This window comes from Balaenoptera physalus (genome assembly GCF_965194825.1).
Source record: "Balaenoptera physalus genome assembly, chromosome: 13".
Taxonomy (NCBI): domain Eukaryota; kingdom Metazoa; phylum Chordata; class Mammalia; order Artiodactyla; family Balaenopteridae; genus Balaenoptera; species Balaenoptera physalus.
This window is the reverse complement of record NC_138892.1, coordinates 9,635,121-9,652,565: the sequence shown is the minus strand read 5'-3', so window position 1 is coordinate 9,652,565 and position 17,445 is coordinate 9,635,121.

The window sequence follows — 17,445 nt, the reverse complement described above, 5'->3', positions numbered from 1 at the left end:
AGTTAAGAGCAGAAAATAATGAAAAGGATCAGCAAAAGCAAACATTATTTCTCTGAAAACACTAGTTGTATTGACAACCCTCTGGTGAAATTGATCAAGAAAGAAGAGAGAAGGCACAATTAATCAATATCCAGAATGAAAAGCTAAAGAGTATGCGGACACCGGAAAAAAGAAAAGATAAAGATAATTGTGAATAACTTGATTACAATAGCTTTCAAATTTTAATGAAATGGGCAAATTCCTAGAAAAATATAATTTACCAGCATTAATTCAAGAGGAAACCTGAATGATCACCATCCCTGGTCATAGTACCACAGGATTTAACCACCAGGCACTGGGCATTCATAACAGGTGCTAACCTTAACACTGAACAGAGCCCAAGAGCCCCCTGGCTATGCAGGGATTCACTCTTTGATCTATTTGTCAGCAGATCTATTTGTTAGAAGGTCTGGGGAATCTGGGGCAGCCTTGGAGGGGTTGTTGCACTTAGGGGGTTGGGAGTGGTGGTATGTACCAACTGGTATGAAACCATTTCAGCACTTTAGCAGTCTGACGTTCCGTGGCACCAGTGAACATCAGACCTCTGCACAACCATTAAAGGAGTTGAACCGATCATCAGTAATGTTCCCACAAAGAAAATTCCGGCTTCACTGAAAATGGGTCTTCATCTATGAATTATTTAAAGAAGAAAAAATTTCAGTCCTGCCCCAACTTTTCCACATTATAGAAAAAGAGGGAATTCTTCCCAATTCTTTTTATGACAAGGATATTACAAAAAATGAAAATCATAGGCCAATGTCACTCGTGAGTACAAATACATAAATCCTAAACAAAACATTAGCAAACCAAATCAGGCAGTATATAAAAATGATAATGCATTGTGACAGAATCAGATCTCATACAGAAATGCAAGATTGGCTTAACATTTGAAAGTCAGTCAATATGCAGATGGTAATTAGATTTACTGTGGGGATCATCTTGCAGTGTATACAACTATCAAATCGTTATGTTGTGCCCCTGAAAATAATATAATGTTATATGTCAGTTATACCTCAATTTAAAAATCTTGGGGAAAATGCTACCACTCATTAGCAATAAACACTGCAAAGCAAAAGCAAAAAAAAAAAAAAATCAACGTAATTCACCACATTAAAAGTTAAAGGAGAGAGACATATTGTTATCACAAAAGATACCAGGAAAGTCAATATCTGTTTATGTTTTAAAACTTGTAGCAGATTAGGAATACAAGGGGATGTCTTTATCCTGGTAAAAGTATCTACAAAAATCCTACAGCAAATATCCTAATTAATGGTGAAATGTTGAAAGCATTCCCCTTGAGATCAGTAACAAGGCAAGGATGGTTGCAATCCCCATTTTCATTAAACAGGGCACAGAATATTCTAGACCTGTGTTATCCAATATGGTAGCCACTAGCCACCTGTGACTACTGAGATTTTGAAATATGACTAGTCTGAATCGAGATGTAAGAGTCAAATTACATACACGTTGGATGTTAAATACTTAGTACAAAAAAAACCCCACACCATAAAATGTCTCATTAATAATTGTATATTTATTACATACTGAAGCAATAGTATTTTGATACATTGGGTTATATGAACTGTATTATAAATATTCATTTCATCTGCTTCTTTTAATTTTTAATGTGGCTATTAATTTTAAAATATACCTGTGGTCTGCATTTATGACTTACATTAGATTTTACTGGACAATGCTGACCTAGACAGTAAGAAAACAAAATGAAACAAAGGGAAAAGGATTAGAAATAAATAAACAAAACTGTCATTTTCCGATTTTGTGTAGAAAAATCCAAAAATTCTTCAAAATATTTATTAGAATTAATAAGAGAAGTTAGCAAAATTGTTGGATTAAAAAAGTCAATATGCAAAAATCTTTTGTGTTTTGTGTTCCTCTATGCCAGCAGTAAATAATTAGAAAATGAAGTAAAATAAGATACCCCTTAAGTGTAATAAAAATATGTAAAGTACCTAAGAGTAAATCTACTGATTTATACATCTAGGTCCTTATGGAATAAAATCATAAGATTTTATTGTGAGACATTAAAGACTATCTAAAAATGGAGAGTTAAGCCATGTTCATGGGTTGAAAGACCCAGTCCTGGAACCATGGCGATTCTCCCCAAACTGGTCTATAGAGTCAAGGCAAACCTAATCAAAATCACCACAGGTATTTTTTTGAAACTGGATAAGCTGAATGTGAAATTTATATGGAAGTGCAAAGGGCTAGGACAAGCCAAGGCACACCTGAAGGAGGAGAAGGGAGAGGAGATGGAGGTGACGGAATTGTCCCTAGCAGATATCAAGACAATATAAAGCTAAAGCAAATAAGATAGTGAACTATGGACATGAGAACAGACAAATAGGACAATGAAGGCAAAATGAAAGCTCAGAGGAATATAGATACAGGCAGATAGATTGGTCTATCTAGAGAGAGGGAGAGAGAGACTGAGACGCTGGTCAGTGGGTATGAACTTTTCAATAAATGGTGCTGGATTATTAGTTCTCCATATGTGGAAAAAAATGAAACTAGGCCTCCTACATCCCCCAAATTAACTCCAAACCTCAATGTGAAAGGCAAAACTCGGAGACTTTTAGAAGATGGTATTTTAAAATATCTTTATTAACATGAGGTAGAGGATAATTTCTTACACAAGAAACACAGAACGTAGGTCACATAGGAAACAATAACTTCAGCTACATTCAAATTATGAATGTTCTTTATCAAAAGACTATGTAGACTGTGAAAAGATAAAGAAAATATTTAAAACACCATAAATTGGCAGAGGAGAATTTGTCAGGAATTCCTGTGAATCAGTTGGAGGATAGAACAAAAATCCAGGAGCAGAGAAGGTGGGCCAAAGGCTGGAACGGGCACTTGTAAAGAGGAATCACGAGAGACCAATAAAATGAAAAGCCGCTCAACCTCACGAGTGATGCAAATACCAACCCCCAGTGAGATACAGCTTCACTCCCACCTGATAAGCAAAAATTGTAAAGTCTGATAATGGCAAGTCCCAACAAGAAGGTGGAACAGCAGGAAATCTCAGATATTTCTGGTGAGAATAGAAGTGGACTCAACCACTCTGGAAGTCAGTTTGGCGCTACTGAGTAAATGGAAACCTGCACATCACCTCGAAGCCAGCAACTTGTCTCCTAGGGACACGCGTTAGGACAATTCTTGCACATGCGCACCAGAAAACATGTTTTAAAGTGCTCACGGGAACACCATTTGCAAAAACTTGAACCTGGAAACAGCCCCCACTTCCAGTAGGCTGGGCAAGTAAAGTCCGGGATATTCACACACTGGATAATTATCCAGCGTTGAAACTGAACGAACTATAGTGCTGCACATCAGCGTGAATGAGTCTTTCAAAATAAGGGTTAGCAATGGAAATAAGAATATAAACCATATGGTGCCACTTACATAGAGTTCAAAACCAGGCAAAGCTAAATACTATTTTGTACAGGGATGCAGGTGTAGATGGTAAGAACTCATGAGGAAACAAGGAAATGATTATTGCAGAGACTGGAATAGTGACTTCCTTTTGGGGAGAGAGGTGAGTATGGATGCAGGGGAACACACAGTTCCTGGTGATGTCCCCTTTCCTAACTTGAGAGTTGTTTATGTGGGTGTCAGCTTTATCATTAGTCTTTGAATGTTCGTATCTTTTATACATTCATGTATGCATTATGTGTCACAATCCAAAAGTTAAATTAAATTTAAAAGAAATCTTTCTGAAACTGTAGTTAGGGACTCTACAGGGCATTTTAGGCTGTGTTGAGGATTTTTGTCTTTGTCCTAAAAAGTACCAGATCATTGAGGGAAAATTACAGCTGAAAGAGAAATACTAAGAATAATAGAAAAAACTGACTCAAAATAAAATAAAATAATTCAGGATATAAGATAACTTTGCTGAAGTAGATGCTCAAGTAATTTCCTAACAAAGAATGTTGAGGAATTAAATTCAGCTGTAATTTTCCCTCAGTGATCTGTTGGGATGAAACCTCCTCAGAGATATTTTAGGAGATACCACATATGAAAAACAGGAACAAGATGCTTTGAGAAGGGAGCAACCAGAAAATAAGAACTCTTGAACATTAAAAATATTGCTGAAATTTTAAAAATTAGCAGAAGATTTAGTGGATTCTAGAAGATAGAACAAAAAGATGGAGAATATGAAAGAAAAGACAAGAGATATAAAGGATCTACAGGGTCCATCATCTGTATCAGGAGTTCCAGAAAGAGAAGGCAGGGAAAGCGAAGGGGAGGAAATGACCAAATAGGAAAGAATTTCCCAGACGTCAGCAGAGATACAGCCATCAAATTGAAAGGACTTGTCAAGTGATGAGCAAAGTGGATTTTTAAAGACTAACACCTAAACACACTAACAAATGTCTGAACCTCAGGATAAAAAGAATGTTAATTTAAACGCTTTCTGTTTAAAAAAATAATTGCAAAGAAAAGAACATGAATCAGTCTGGGATTACCAATAACAGAGACCAGAAGACAGCAGAGAAAGGTCTTCAAATTCTAAGGGAAAATTACTTTGAACCTAAAATTATATACCTTCTGGGCCAGTTTAAAATGTTCTATGCAACAGAAATTATGACTTACAGTGCTGTAAACAAATAGGAGGCTACTTTTCTCATCTAACCAGATGAGGAAGCATTGCTTGCTTTTTAGGTAGATCAGAGACATCAGGGCCAGCATCTTTGTGATTCCACAGGCCTTTACCTTATATTTGTTGCCACCTGGTCACAAGATGACTGCTACAGCTCCAGACATCACACCCATGTTCCTTTTGAGAAGGAGGAGGAAGGGTGGTGCCACTTGCCTATGTTCCCTTTTATCCTGATTTTATCAGGAAAACAAAGCTTACCCAGGGAAACTGCTTATGGTTCAGTTGCCAGAAATGTGTCACATAGCTCCTCCTTGTTGCCAAAGAGCCTGAGAAAACAAGTATTCAGCCAAATTACATCGCTGCCCCATACACAGAAAAGGGGCAAGAAATAAGTGAGGGAATGGGTATCAGGCAGGCAACTAGCAGATTAGCCTCACTAGCCAAACTCAAATGTGAGGGCTAAATAAAGACAATTGTCAGACATGCAAAAACTCTGAAAATTTAATTCCTCAACATTCTTTGTTAGGAAATTATTTGAGCATCTACTTCAGCAAGAATGGCAAGGTATTACTCAGGGTAAGTAACGCTAGCTATTAGACCAATACACACACACACACACACACACACACACACACACACACACCCCACACACAGTCTCAGTAGTTAAGTACACTAAGGGTTCATTTCTTGACCACCTTGGAGTTCAGTGAGGGTTATTGAGGCCAGGGAAGGGATAGGGGAGGCTGCTCTACACATTCATTGAGGACCCGGACCCCTTTCATCTGAGTTCTCCACAGGGACATTCAGCCGGAGGGCAAGGGAAGAGAATAAAGATGGCACATCATCTTCATGGAAGTAACAAAGCTTCCAAGCACTTTCCATTGGCCAGAACTAACTACGCATGTGACCCAGCACAGGGGCAAAGAATTGGGTCATCTACCCAGGCGCCAAGGAAGCAGAGGAGCTCGTGGACTTTGGTGAGTAACTGCAGTCTCTTACAAGGTGGAAACTAAGAGGAAGATGTAGGAAATGAAACAAAGGGATTTATCCAGAAGTCCAGTGGAAAGAAATCTCAGGAACGTACCTGTTGCAGCAAGCCTAGAAAGCAGTTTTCCTGTCTCGAGGGTAGAAACCTAGGAGTGGAATCACTGGGTTGTAAATGGCAACTTTTTAAGAACCTGTCAAACTGTTTTCTACAATGGCTGGACTATTTTACCTTCCCATTAACACTGAGTTCCACTGCTCCACATCCTTGCCAACACTTGATATCATCAGTCTTTTCCATTTTAGCTATTTGTTGCATGTATACTGATAGAATGTAGAGAATTTGCATTTCTCTAATGACTATTGATATTGAGTATCTTTTCATGTGCTTTTTAAAAATTTTTATTTATTTATTTTTGGCTGTTGGGTCTTAGTTGCAGCACGCAGGCTCCTCTCTAGTTGTGGCGTGTGGGCTCAGTAGTTGTGGCGTGCGGGCTTAGTTGCCCTGTGGCATGTGAGATCTTAGTTCTCTGACCAGGGATCAAACCCGTGTGCCCTACATTGGAAGGCAGATTCTTAACCACTGGACCACCAGGGAAGTCCCCTCATGTGCTTATTTGCCATTCATATATCCTCTTCGGTAAAATGTGTTTTCAAATATTTTGCCCATTTTAAAAACCAGGTTGTTTGTCTTCTTATTTTCGAGTTATAAGAATTCTTTAAATATTCCAAGTCCTTCATGAGATATATGTTTTGCAAATATTTTCTCCCAGACTGTGGCTTGTCTTTTAATTTTCTTAATGGTGTCAAAGAACAAAAGCTTTTACATTTAGGTATATGATTCATTATTAGTTAATTTTTGTATATGATATGAGGTAAGGATCAGGTTCACTGTTTTCCATATGGTTACCCATCTTTTTTTTTTTTTTTAATTAATTAATTAATTTATTTATTTTTGGCCGTGTTGGGTCTTCGTTTCTGTGCGAGGGCTTTCTTTAGTTGTGGCGAGCGGGGGCCACTCTTCATCGCGGTGTGCGGGCCTCTCACTGTCGCGGCCTCTCTTGTTGCGGAGAACAGGCTCCAGACGCGCAGGCTCAGTAGTTGTGGCTCACGGGCCCAGTTGCTCTGCAGCATGTGGGATCTTCCCAGACCAGGGCTCGAACCCGTGTCCCCTGCATTGGCAGGCAGATTCTCAACCACTGCTCCACCAGGGAAGCCCAGCACTCAGATTTTTATGATATTAGCTACAGATTTTTTCATAGACACCCTTTATTAGATTGGAAAAGTTTTCTTCTATTCCTAGTTTGCTGAGAGTTTTATTATAACTATTGAATTTTGTCAAATGCTTTTTCTGCATCTATTGGGATGATCATATGGTGTTCTTTGTTTAGTTAATTAATATGGTGAATTAACATTTGACTTTTAAATCAATAATAAAGTTAAATATATTTTTAATAAAAAATGCATATTCTCAGACCCTGAGGGGTGTCCCAGACGCTCCTTCTGACTCACCTCCCACCCATCTCTCAATGCCATCTCCCAACCGCTATGGTCACCACCACCACCACCACCACCCTCCCTCCCAGACCAAGCCACCAGCACCTCTCACTTCAGTCCCTGCCACCTCTTTCATCTGGCACTTGTAGCCTGAGTGACCCCGTCATTCCCTACTAACCACTTGTGATATTGTGATTATAATAAGAAATGTATATTTGGTTTCCGCATTTCTGGCACAGAACTCCTAAAACCCTCGGAATTTCCTAAGTGAGAAGAGTGATAAAGGTGTCTTGATATTCATAACAAACCCCTTTCAACCACATCTGAGTTTATGTTAATAAGGTGACTTTCGGAAAGCGACTAAGGGTAGGGGCTGGTTCAAGGGAACCAACCAGATGCTTAGAGGATTGGAGCTTTCAGCTCCAAGGCGAGGAGAAGGGCTGAAGTTTGAATCAATAGCCAGTGGCAAATGATTTAACCAATCATCCCTATGTAATGAAGCCTCCATAAAAACCCAAAAGGATGGGGTTCAGAGAGCTTCTGGATTGGTGAACACCTGGAGGTCTTGGGAGAATGGTACTCCCAGAGAGAGTGTGGAAGCGCCACACCCCTTCCCCGTACCTTGCCCTATGCATCTCTTCCATCTGGCTGGTCCTGAGTTATATCCTTTTACAATAAACTGATTATCTAGTAGGTAAGCTGTTCTCCTTATTTCTGTGAGCTGCTCTAGCAACTTAATCAAACCCGAAGAAGGGGTTGTGGGAATCTCCAATTTGTAGCTGGTGGCACAGAAGCACAGGTGACAACTTTGACTTATGATTGGCCTCCAAAGTGGGGGACGGGGCAGGGATGGCTGGCCCTGTGGGACTGAGCCCTTAACCTATGAGATTTGACACTATCCCCAGGTAGAACTGATTGTTTGGTGGTGTTGGAAAAATACACTGGACCACCGTTCAATGGCTCTCAGCTCAAGGCCTCCATACTCTGCATATGCTGTTCTCTTCATGACTTTTTTCCCTGTCCCTACTCCGATTACTAAGGGCCTCTATCACTCGCTATTGTTTCCATCCTTCAAAATGAATCTCAAATGTCTCCTCCTCCGTGAAGCCTCCTGGGCTACTGTTTAATCTGCCCCAGCAAAACCTCCTGGGCTTCGCTCCGTGACAGCTCTGACCCTGCTGTCAATCTGTGTGCGTCTCCCCCATCAGAACGGGACCTCCTCCAGGACAGGGAACGTGTTTGATTCAGGTCACCATCCTGGCGCTCTGCCCGGGGCCAGGCACACAATAGAGGTTTTGCATTTGTTGAGTGAATAAATAAATGCTCAGTGAGAGGCTGGCCTTCAGCGAGGCAAGGGGAAGAGGACACTAAATTGGGGCTACACAGCAGGAGGTGGGAAGGCTGTTAAAGAGTCGGCCTCGATTGAAAAATAATTGCAGAGGGATGGCTGCAGGATGCCGGGAGCCCAGAGTTCTCGTCTTAAGCCCCAGAACACAGTGGGATGCGCTCTAACCACCAGGTGGCACCAGGCTCCCAGGCGTCTGGCTGCCCAGCACATGTTCCCTCATAGGACAGAGGCCCAAGGAGCCCAGAACCAGAACCTGCATGTCCCACAGCAGCAATGCAAGAGGGTTCCTCTAGGCCAGCCCTTGGTGTCACCTCAGGTCTTCAAGGGGTCCTGCCCCATCTGCTTTTCTGTGCCTGAGATTCCACCCTCTGGAGATGGGGTGCCTGTTCTATGCTGCAAACTGCATGCACCCTCCCACCCCCATCCCTGCCACCTAGGAACGCCTTGGATGATGGATGTGTCACAAGAACAGTGGAAGAGAACGGGACTTGGATCCAGGGTCCCTGGGCTCAAGTCCCCGCTCTGACACTTACTGGACATGTGACAGGTACTCCTAGGCTGGGTCTGGCTTATGTGCAGGCACATTCTGAGTGTTTCACTTGTGTTACTCCATTAATCCCTCCACTGCCCTATGACGTAGGAACCACTGTTAGTTCCATTTTACAGATGAGGGAACTGAGGCACAGAGAAGCTAAGATTATGCAGCCAGGAGGTGGGTCCTGCTGGGGAGCGATCCGACGTGGATGCGACGACTGGGACTGGGAGAAGAGAAGAGTGTGGACGCAGAGGCACAGGAAGGAGGCCGGAGGGTCCAGGCTGGCAGGGGAAGCCAACTAGACTGAGGAGGAGACGCCAAGGGGTCAGAGAAGAACGTCGGGGGGGCACCTTGGAGCCAAGTGAGAGAGAGACTTGGAAGGTGCTGAAGACCGATGAGAGATGTGTCAGGCTAAAGAGTGACCACAAAGGTGCAGAGGTGGTGTGGACACAAGGAACAAGGGAGAGGGATAGGTGGGAGCCGGGGGTCGAGGGGCTTGTCTGTTTCAGGGCAGACAATTGAGGATGAGTCTCGGCTGTGAGAGGAGAGCCAGTAGCGATGGGGCAGCTGGTGGAAGGGAAGGAACTGATGGTTCTGGAAGTCAGGGAAGAGGCACAGCATGGGGAGCGCCTCCTGGGCTCAGTGGCCCCCACGTGAGGGGTGTCCCTGGGTCCTCACGCTTCCAGCTCTCACTTTACACGGAGCACACTGAGGCCTTCAGTGACTCACTGAGAAACCCAGGCCGCGCACTCTTCCCCAGGCCCCAGCGCCTCCTGGGGGCTCCTGCTGTGTGCCAAACCCCTGCCCAGCCCAGGGAGAGAGACCCACAGGGCAGGACCCGAGGGCTCGACCCCACCCACGATGACTGTAGTCAGGGCCAGGGGGCAGAGGCTGAAGGAGGCAGCCCCAACCTCTGGGTCAGACAGTTTCCCACTTTCTCTCCCTGCTTCTCCTCTGCCTGTTCCCCTCTGTCCTGAGGGCCAGGCTGGGCACAGAGCCTGGAAGTGGAGCTGTCTCGGGGATCCCCAGTTAGAAAGCATCTTAGGATGGTCTCTGGGCGCTTACAACCTACTTAGTGTTATTCTGCCTTCGTAGGTGTGTTAACTCTCTGGGTCCTCCAGCTCCCCAGGACGTTCGCGTTGTTACAACCTTCTTGAAGGTGGGAAACAGCACAGAGACATTGGGCATCTTGCCCAAGTCACACAGCTAACAAGTGGTGGAGCCAGAACATTTCCACACTGCAGACCATATTGAATTCTGTGTTATTAAAACCCCGCACCCTGGGGTCTGTCTGGCGTGACTTCAGAGCCAGGACTGAGCCCAGATGGTCCAGGTCTGAGCCCAGATGGTCCAGGTGCCGACACACTTTTAAGCACTAGGCCGGCCTACCGCCTCTCCCGAGAATGAGAGCCCTCACTTCACAAATGGGGAAACTGAGGCCCAGAGGGGAACAACTCGACAGAGACCCCCGATGTAGAACAGGACTCTTCCTCAGCCATCTGTGATGACCCTTTGTCGCTTCCTGTCCTAGGAGACCTGTCCCATTCCCGTGGGGCCCCCGGGCCCCCTCCCTGCACCGCCCAGCCCCCTCTCCCTCCTTCGCTCCGGGCACAAACCACCCACAGACTGTATCCCCTTTCCTGTAGCCCATTCAACAGCCCCCAGGAGGATTTCCAGCAGGCCCCGGGGCAGGTGCGTGTGGGGCGCCCGGATGAGGAGGCAGGAGGACAGGTGTGGGCGGGAAGCCCTTTCCGGGTCCCACCTGAAGCCCTCAGGTGCAGCCCCAAAACCCAGATGCTGTGTTTGGGGCCCGGCTTCCGGCTGCGCAGGCCCAGGGCCCGAAGGCCAGGCGCTGGGACTGAGATTCATTTCCTCCCGGCCCCTGAGTGCACCTGCTCCTGCCCCTCACCACATCTGCTTCTCCTTCCCCCTCACCAAGCCCTGGTCTCTGTTCCTTTTCCTGAGGGACACCCCGCGGTTATCTGATCTCCTTGAAGGCGTCCTCCTTCCCCCCTCCGTCTCAGCCTTCCCTTCCCCCAGCTGGGCCCGACGCCGCCTCCCTGCCCTCCCTGGTGCCCATTTGGCTCCCCCGTGCGTGGAGCCTCACTGGGGATGGTGGTGGGAGAGCTTGGAGGGGCCTGGGCCTTCCCCTACCACCCCTCCGTCTATGGCTGGGAAAACTGAGGCCACTAACCCAGGGACTCCTCAGAAGCACGGCTGGGGCTTGATCATCTATGTGTCCCCAAGGCCCAGCATGGAGTCAGCACAGGGCAATACTGCGGTGTGGCATGTCTGAGATGGCAGGTGGAGCCAGCTGGGCTGGAATCCAGCTCCATTACATGCTGTGCAGCCTGGGGCAAGTCCCTCAACCTCTCTGAGCCTCCATTCCTTCATTTGTAAACTAGAATGAATGAGGCTTGAATGAGGCTTACTTCATGTGTAAACTAGAAAGAATGAGGCTTACTTCATAGGGTTGTAATGAGAATTAATAAAACAACGTACGCAAAACAAATATCTCAGTATAAGGGAGTTATCACTCGTTCGTTCAATAAATACTGACAGAACACTTACTACGCGTCATTATTATTGAGTTCAAAAGAAAAGAAACCAAGTCAGCAGACCCCAGATTCCCCCATCTCCCATCCTGTTCTTTTCTGGTGTGTCCCCACCATTCCTAATCTGTCCAGAGATACCTCCCTAAAATTATCCAATTGCACGTATCACTGCCCTGCTCGGAAGCCACCAGTGGCCCCCTGGTGCCTGGACAGGGCCCAGGACTAGACTGTATCATCCAGATAGAGCCGCTGGGCCAGAGCCCTCAGCTGGCGGGAGGGAGAGAGCCCCGAGGATCCTCCGCTGCACCCTCCCCTTCCCCAGGGCTCAGTTCCCTCTATAAGATCCCACCAAGCCTTCCCAACCTCTGCTCGCCCACCTCCACCGACAGGGAGCTCTGTCCCTCACAGGGCGTCTTGTCCATCTCCGACTCTTAGTTTGTACGGAGCTGAAATTGACTCCATGAACTTCCGCTGATTCATTCATTCCTTCACTCGTTCATTCAACACGCATCGATCGCCTACTGTGTGCCTATGGATGTGCCAGCTCATTGAAGCTTCACGATCACCTACTGTGTGCCTATGGATGTGCCAGCTCATTGAAGCTTCACGATCGCCTACTGTGTGCCTATGGATGTGCCAGCTCACTGAAGCTTCACGATCGCCTACTGTGTGCCTATGGATGTGCCAGCTCATTGAAGCTTCACGATCACCTACTGTGTGCCTATGGATGTGCCAGCTCACTGAAGCTTCACAATCGCCTACTGTGTGCCTATGGATGTGCCAGCTCATTGAAGCTTCACGACACTTCAGCGAGGAGGGGAAGGCTGACGACAGTGAGGACAGCGAGGGTGCAGACGAGGGAGGAAACTGAGGCTCAAGAGAGATCCTCGCTGCACAGAACCTCCCGGCACTGGGGCCAGGAGTTGTTTCCATCTGAGTGGCCCAGGCCTCTGGCCTTTCTTCCCCTGAGCTGGATGCCACCCCGTGAAGGACTTGGGCAGTAATAATACCTGGGGTGGGGGTGGGGGACTAGCCCATCTGGTCCTCAGAAGTTGGGGGGCTCAGCAGAGGAGCCACTGGGAAGGACCCCTCTTCCCCCCAGGAGCCTTCTTCTGAGAAGGAAGTATTATTTAACCGACATTGTGTCGGGAGGGGAAACACGGGGTCCTTGGAGCTCCGCCAGCCTCCTGCCTTCAGGCTGTTTGGCCTTGTTTGTTTTTTTGGCCTTTTTTTTTTTTCCTTTTTCTTTGGGCTAATTGTTCTCATTAAATCTTTTTGTCCTGTTTTGTTTTTTACGGGACTGACAATGCTGCCCGGTGCTCAGCGCGGCTTCCTGTGTTTCTGCCCCAGCTCAGGCCTCCGTGGGGCCTTGCTTCCTGTTGTGAGCTGTTGCCATGGCGACTCGAGGCCCGGTGGGCTCCACGGGGGTGGGGAGGGGGAGACAGGGTTGACATCACCGGGTGAGGAGGCAAGGGGCCGGGGTCTGAGGGGGGGTGAATGGGGACCGGGCAGGCAGTGGCGGGAGCCTGGCGCATTGCTGAGGGGTGACTCACAGCCTGGGAAGGGGAAGAATGCCCTCACATTCTTTCGGGAGGTAAACAAGGTCAGGGAGTGCTGGCTGGGATCCTGTTTACCTGACCCTGGCCCCCCGGGGGACCAGGAGCCAGTGCAGGACAACACACTGGAACAGAACCAGCCAGGCCTCGGGGGCTAGGGGACCAAGGGGAAGGTGAGGGGCCGGCGGCTCCAGCCAAGATCCCCTTTGGGAGGGCTGGTGGACACCAGAGCTCTTCTAGGTGACAGCTCTGTGACCTCAAGCAGGGCCCCTGGCCCCCTGAGCCTTGGTTTCCTCTATTTCTAATGGGTCAACCCCCTGTGTAGATGGCCTCTTGTGCTCCTATCACCTGGGCCTGGGTCTGGGTGGGCCTGAGTCTGGGCAGCCTCTGCAGCACAGCCCAAGGCTCTGTCGTCTGTCCCCACCCACCAACAGGGCCTGGTCCAGGTCGAGGGATGGGAAGGCTGCACCTGAACCAGCAGGGTGATGCCCCAGAAGAGCAGCCCAGACAAAGGGCCAGAGAAAGCTGGGCTCAGGAGGGAGAGGTGGGTGCCCAGCCTGGGGGTGGTGGGGGGCACCTCTAGAATCACAGGGCTGGAGTGTGGTATAGCTCATGCTCTCCCCCCACCCCTGCATCTCCCTACAGCCTTCCCGAGCCCTACCTCCTATCCCTGCACCCGCACCAAGTGACAGCCCACCTGCCCATCACAGAGGGTCCAGAAAAAGCCCCTCCTGGAGCCAGTGGCCCATAACCTGGTCAAACTTCGGGATTCCCCGATGCTGGGCCCCTACAAGAACAGCCAGGGAGGGGCCAGAGCTGAGCCTCTAGCCCCTGTAGCTCAGAGACAAACCTCTCACCTTGACCCTTTGCCAGCTGCAAAACAGACCAACTGCCAACAGGAAGGGGCTGCCTCTCTGTAGCATGCCCTCCATCCTCTGCAGGTGTCATGGGGGGACCCCAGGAGATGGCCCCCAGTGTCCACAGTGGAGATGAGGCCACCCGGCTTAGTGGCTAAGAGCAAGGGCCTCAGGATCGGTCTGGCCTGGTTCAAGTCTGGCTTTGCCATTTGCCAGCTGGTACCCTCCGGCATGTTCCCTGGCCACTCTGAGCCTCGATTTCCTCATCTGTGAAAGAGAAGCTCCCAGGATTGCTGTGAGATTAAGTGTGTTGATACACATGAAGCACTTAGCACATAGTAGGTCCTCAACACATACCGAACCTGCACAGACCTGCTGTGTCCTCCCCAGCGGTGCCAGACCCCCAGGCTCCCCTGTACCGAGTGCCCATCCCAGGGCAGGAGCAGTGCCCACCACATGCCCTGCGGTTTTCCCATAAAGGGGCTGGACTCGGGCTTCCCTGGACAGGGAATATCCTGTTCTTGGAGTGGGGGGAGGAAGAGGAGCGGGAAGGACACAGCCGCTCCGCATTCCTGGCATTCTTGGCGGCAACCCGTCCAGCTGCCTGGAGCTGCTGCTGCCGGGGGCACGGGCCCAGTACCACGCTGTCCTGGCATGGCAGAATAGCATCTCACTTGGGGTGCCCCTTGGACTTGGGGTGATGGGGACCCCTCTTGTACCAGTCCCACTCACCCCAGGCTATCACAGAAGCAGACAAACCCCAGCCCTGGAAGGAGAGATTTGGGGGGTCTAGGGGCAGTCAGCCAAAAGGGGAGGGGTTTCTGCTTTCAGTTCTACCTTGTGGGGCTCCCCAGCCTGTCCCCCATCCCCAGGGAAGCTCTGGAGAATGGCCAGGGGACAGGGGTGGCTGGGTGGGGAGAGGGCAGGGAGAGGCAGAGAGCTCTTAGATTCTAGTCTTTTGTACCTGGGACAGTTGCTTTCCCTTTATGGGACTCAGTCGCTCCATCTGCAAAATGGGAGTGTTGTCTCCCTCCTTTGGGCAATCTCAGCATTGCTACACTGTGGTGTCACAGTATAGTAATTGCCTCTTTGCAGAGCCTCTTCTCCTGATTAAGGGCAGATACCCGGCCCTTCTCTGCACCGAGGCTGCCCTTGTGCAGGTTTTGGCGGTTTCCACTGTTTATCTAGGGCCAACTCCATCTGGCCAACTCCAATGGTCTGCAGACTTCTGAGACTCAGAGAAGAGCTGGAAACAGTGCAGTCCCAGGGTGGTCAGTCTCCAGAGCCTCCTGCATGGGTGTGTCTTGGGGGTCCTGGGAGGGAAGTGACTTGTCCAAGATACCACAGTCAGCCGCATTGAGCTGGCTCTGGGCCCCATGCATTCGCTGTTCCTCCCCCAAACCACCCAGAGCTGAGTTCATTCTCTTCCATGTTTTTCTGCAAACAGCCTCTGGTTTCATACCCGTGAGAGCCAAGCTCTCTGGGAAGGAGCCGGGACATGGTAGCTCCCCAGGGGTCTGCCTCAGAAACCTCCTCTCCACAGGAGACCACGACCGAGAGCAGGTGACCCCAGACACTGGCCCCTGCGCCTCTCTCTGAGCTGCCCTCAGCACTTGGGGGACCCGGAGGGATCCTGTAGTGCTAGGTGGGGGAGGAGCAGGAGGGGCCGCGCTGGAGTGGACACATCTGGGGTCAAGCCTGGGGCGCCAGCGTCTGGACTCCCTCCCTCTCTCCTGCAGCTCAAGGGCCACCCCAAGCCCTTCCGCCCAGCCCTAGAGACCCTCCTGTGTGGTCTGTCCTCCACGTGCCTTCTTGCAGTTCAAAAGCTCGTTCCGGCTCTGGGGACAGAGACCAGGGGAACCTGGTCCAGGCCACACGGGGAGGCAGAAAAGGCTCTTTGCCAGGGTCAGGAGCCCTGAGAGGTCCCAGCACTGGGCCTCAGCGCCTGCATTGACCATTGGAGGGCAGAACCTCCATGCTCCCAGGATTCTGAGGTTCAAGTTTTCCGTTCTGTGACCTCCCTCTGTATACCCTTGAGAGTCTTAAGCAGAGGAAGCCCCGTTCTGTCACCTGCTCTTGTCTGGGGCTTCCCCGTCGGAGTGCAGCTAGGGCCCTGCAGCCCACGACCCCGCCTTCCCCATCCCCTGATCCCCCTGCAAGCCCGGGCACCCCCCAAAGCCATTGTCTCCTCTTCCCCTGACCCCTTTCTGCCTCCTGTCTGCTCTCCCTGTCTGCCTGTCTTGTGTCTGTCCCGACAGCTGTCTGTCTGAGGGACAGTAAGAGGAAAAGGCTGGAACCCCACCCCGCTGGGTCCACGTGACCAGTGCACTGTTCACCCCGTGCTGGGAAATCACCTCCATTGTGGAGACCGGGAGCCACGGGAGTGTGTGTCAGGGTGTTTATCACACAGTGTGCTCTCAGGGTGTGAGGGTGGATGGGAGGGGTTGTGTATGTGTGTAGAGGACAGGTGGGCAGTATGTGTGTCATGATCATTTGTGTGTGAAACGCTTGGTGAAATAAACTATGATAAACTGACACAGTGGAATATTATGCAGCCATTAAATACGATGTCTTTGAAGAATAGTGATGACGTAAGAAATGGTCACAATATAAGATTTAATAAAAGAAAAAAATGGGTGCCCAGAAGAAAAACTTGAATGCTAATAATGCTTATCTCTGGATTATTAGCTAATAAATGTTAATAATGATTATCTCTAGATTGCTAAATTATGAGTAATCTTGTCTTTCCTTTATAGCCTTGCATATTTCAATGTTTTCTGCAGTAAGCACGTGTCAGTTTTATAATCAGAAAAAGGAGAATTAAGGTAATAAAAAATACTTTAAAGATGAACTAGAAAATAAATAAACATGATTTAAAATATAATAAAAGAAACTGAGGCCTAATGGAAAATATTGACCATAAAACTAAGCCAAATGTTCAACTCAAGTCAGCAAACACTGAGTGAGCACCTACTGTGTGCTGAGGATGGGCGGAGTGAGGGATTACAGAAACGCCCAAGACTCAGCCATCCCTGGTGAGTGCACTGTCGCTCGGGAGGGTGGGACAGTCAGCAGTCATAGATAACGCTGACACAGGTGGAATGTGGCTTCCCTTGGGAGGGCACCAGAGAGAGAGAGAGATGCGTGAATCAGGAGGGCTTCAAGGAGGAGGTGATTGCTCCCAGGAGGGCTTCAGGGAGGGCAAAGGGTAATGCAGGGAAGTGCGGCAGGGTAGTGATTAGGGGACCTGCCTTTTGTCTGGAGCATCCTTTAACTACAAAGCAGGAGTGGCAAACAGGCTGCAACTCACTAGAAGCCTGCAGTGCTAGGTTGAGAGAGACTCTGAAGCTAAGCGGGCGTTCATGGAGAAAGAATGCAAGGGGGACGGATAAAGGAAAGGGAAAGCTGATTCCAAGGTCTGGGCCCCAGCCCTGGGAGCATGGCCGGCTG